This window comes from Sciurus carolinensis, chromosome 12 (assembly GCF_902686445.1).
Source record: "Sciurus carolinensis chromosome 12, mSciCar1.2, whole genome shotgun sequence".
NCBI lineage: Eukaryota > Metazoa > Chordata > Mammalia > Rodentia > Sciuridae > Sciurus > Sciurus carolinensis.
Window position 1 is genome coordinate 52829392 of NC_062224.1, and position 3721 is coordinate 52833112.

Genomic DNA, 3721 nt, shown 5'->3' on the forward strand with positions numbered 1-3721 from the left:
TTGTATTTGGTTTACCTCTGTTTGCTTTGTCTGTTATTATATATATAATACACACTTGTACAACAGATAATGAGTCTATTTTGATCATTACCATTGTTTCCCTAATCTTCTAAGCCCTAATGTGCATATTTCCCCTTTAAAATGTGCAAGTATCTTGTCATTAAGTTGTCATTTTCAAAGATATTTCTCAAGAAAAAAATTATGAATTAAATACCTGTAAGAATTTACAGGTGTTCTTCACGTCTGGTATAATGCAACAATTGATCATCCAGCCCATAGTGGTCTATTGATTGAGTAAGGCTTAGTTTCTTGTTCTCTTCTGACAAAACTGACTAAAGCTCATAAAGCGACAGCTGGCTACATTTTCTCCATTTCCATATTAACAACTCTAACTGAGACAGGTTATTTTTAATCTATACATTTTGACTAGTTTTAACCTCTGAAGCAGTTCTTCTTTGTCCTGAACCTGCTTCACCAATTCTGTTTTTTCTTCGTTTAACTCTTGTTTAGGATTCTCAAGTCACAAAATCAAGTGACTCAGATTTGCATGCACTGATATTCTTGGTATTTTTCGAATGTGCATGTTCTTCAGATTCACTGCCTTTGTTTCTAGAACTTTCTTGAAATTCCAAAGAGTTTTCTTCTTTTGAAGATGCTGGTTTCTCTGAAACAGTCTGATCATTTTCTTCCTTCTCCACTTTAAGACGTTCTATCACACTGCAACAGGAATTAAAGACAATCTTGTTTTCCTTAATTTGTCTTTTAAGTGTTGCACTCGTAGGTTGTTTTTGTGAACTATCCGTGTGGGGAGGTGGTGGCTCCACACAGGCCTGTGGAGTCGTGGGCTGGATCACAGCCGAGTTTGATGGACTTTGCATAGTGGAAATGAGATCTTGATTTACTGCTGCTTCCTCGTTTTTGTCCCCAACACCGTCCTCCTGGCTCGGGTCAGGCTGGTCTCCGTCACCACAGCACTGGCTTGCCTCAGACGTGGCGGGACCAGAAGTGTACAGCTTGCAAATGCTCCTAAGGCAGAGACGTCGGAAGAGCGGCGTTGGGTTCCAGCCCGTGGAGAATCAAACGCACTGGAAATCGACCGAGGAGTCCCTGCTGGTTCCGCTGAGCAAGTTCCTAGCCTTGCTGCCCCAAATCCAGCGGTCCCGTCGCTAGGGGTCCCACGCTGTCCGCCTTGGAACGTGGCTTCACACCATTTAGCCAATCTGGGGTAAAATGTGGACAAACGGGACTCGCTGTGGCGCAGGACCCGAAGCTGTCACACTAGATATTAAAGACTATTTTGTATGTTAACTGTATTCACATTTTTAAAGTGTACCATCTTTTTAAAATGTAAAGGTTAGAAGAGCACTTTACCAAGGTAGTGTCCTCCAGACTATAATTGTTAGTAGGATAATCTTTTTCAGGTGTACATAAAAATAGATTAAATTGAGTGGGATTTATTTATGTCATTTAATATTTTCTAACTTCATAAAACTAATTTATTAATAAGTTATATGTGAAGAATTATGTTACTCTTTACACTTGAGGCCAGAAAGATTTGCTTAAAGGTGGACAGTGTTGAATATGGAAACTATTTGCTGTTTTTTTTTTTTTTCCACACAAGAAAAGGAAATTAAGAGTTCTGTTGGATTCATGTTTCAGCTGTAATGAGATTATGTTAACTGATATTCCAGTACTCAGGAAATAATGTTTTCTTATACTCCTAAACAGAATGATATTTAGAAAGAAAGCAAAGATTAGTTTCAAATGAAAAACACCTAATTTTTCAAAAGGCCAGTCTCATCTAAGATAAGGTTCTGCCTCTTGCCCTTCTCCATATTAGGATGACCCCAACGTAGGCTAAATTTTAATTTATGTAAAGTTCTGTGCAAAAGAATAATTCTTTGTGGTAAAGATTACTGTGATCCCAAATAGAGATATAATGCAAAAATAAGTAAGGTTTTGAGAAAATTATGAAATGTATTAAAAATTGCAATATGTCTTTTAAAATGAAATTGAATTTGTAAAAGACGTGTACATGATTGAATTGGTAAACCTTTTTCATAGAGGCTAAAGAGATATCAAAGATGTATTAGTTACTATAAAATTATATTTCTTGACTCAGAGCTATTATACAAACTAAATATGGTTTTGCTCTCATTAATTTCATTTTTTAATCCTTTTGAAACTTTATAACTGATTCACCAAGCAGGTCCTCTACCCACTAGTTCCTGTCCTGAAGCGTCATGACATCAATGACGGCCAATGAACTGTCCTTGCCACCCCCTTTCTGCCTCAGCTCTTTCTCTTCCCTTTTACTGAGTTGTTGGGTGTGTGAAGGGAGAAGGCCTAGAGACATGGAACACTTTTTCTGCCTATCACAAGTGCCACTGCCACCACAGTCTTCACCATCTTCTCTCTTCTGCCTGTTGGGCAAGAAGCAGATGTGTATTTGATGGTTGGATTGAATGCTTCTGGTAAGTGACCTTTCCGTATAAACTGAAGTTAGGGGAGATAGTCACCACTACCACTGGTTTTAAGTGGAAACAGTAGAGAAAAGAACATTTGTTTCACAGTATAGGATGTTGGAGGTCAAAATAAAATTAGGCCTCTGTGGAGGCATTACTTCCAGAATACCCAGGCTCTTATTTTTGTGAGAGATAGCATTTATTGTGAAAGAATTCAGGAAGGAGCCCAAGTACTGCAGAGAATGCTTGAGGAAGATGAGCTGCAAGATGCAGTGCTTCTGCTTTTTGTGAACAAAGAGGATTTACCAAATGCTATGCCTATCAGTGAAATGACAGATAAATTAGGTCTTTACTCACTTCCTAACAGAACAGGGTATGTTCAAGCCACTTGTGCTACACAAAGAACTGGTCTTATGAGGGACTTGACTGGCTGTCAAATGAACTTTCAAAATGTTATATGAAACTGCATATCTAACCAAGGATACCTCTTCATAGAATTGGTCTAGGCTTGCTACAACAAAATTAGTTTTGATCTTGGTTATTAAGCTGTATCTGGGACTGATTTGGGCAGAATATTACAGTGTTTAAACTTAGTTTGTTGCCAATTATTGTTTACCAAGTATACTATTGCTCTTTAGCAATATGCTTGGTTTTGAAGAAATTCTCCTTGGAGAAAAAAAGTATCCTCTTTTAATTTGTACTTCCTTTAAACCTAAATGCCTAGACATAGCTATTGTGATACCATTAAATAAATCAGTTTTGAATGTCTTTTGAACCACCCCAAAAATAATATTTTAGAATTATTCCCTTGCTACTTTACTGATATCTATATCATTCCTGGAACAGTCTGCTGATTTAAAAATGTAGCATTCCATTTGTATTTATTTCTATCCCTTGCACATATGTGTATGTGTGTGCGTGTGTATTACTAAAGATTTAATCCAGGAAAAGTTGCCTGTGCAACCAATGTTCTGCCAAAGGTTCTGAAACAAAGGGCATCCAAATAATAACCAGCTTAGAATAAACAAGACTGACTTATCAAGTCAGTCTTCATAAACACAGACTAACAGCTAGGCTAAAATAGAAAAAAGAGTACATAAAACAATTGCCTTAAACCAGAGTGCACTTTCAGGTTCATAGACCATGCTGTACTATAGTAATAAATAATCTGTTTTATAGGTTTATATATATATATATAATATATACATATATAAATATACATATATTTTTATATGTCACAAGACACAAAATTCTAC

General features: G+C 36.7%; 2 pseudogenes; one reads left to right on the forward strand and one right to left on the reverse strand.

The window, feature by feature from the left end:
- Positions 1-224: 224 nt before the first annotated feature.
- LOC124961322 (swi5-dependent recombination DNA repair protein 1 homolog) lies at positions 225-878 on the reverse strand (annotated as a pseudogene).
- Positions 879-2243: 1365 nt separating this feature from the next.
- LOC124961323 (ADP-ribosylation factor 4-like) lies at positions 2244-2940 on the forward strand (annotated as a pseudogene).
- The last annotated feature ends 781 nt before the right edge of the window (positions 2941-3721 follow it).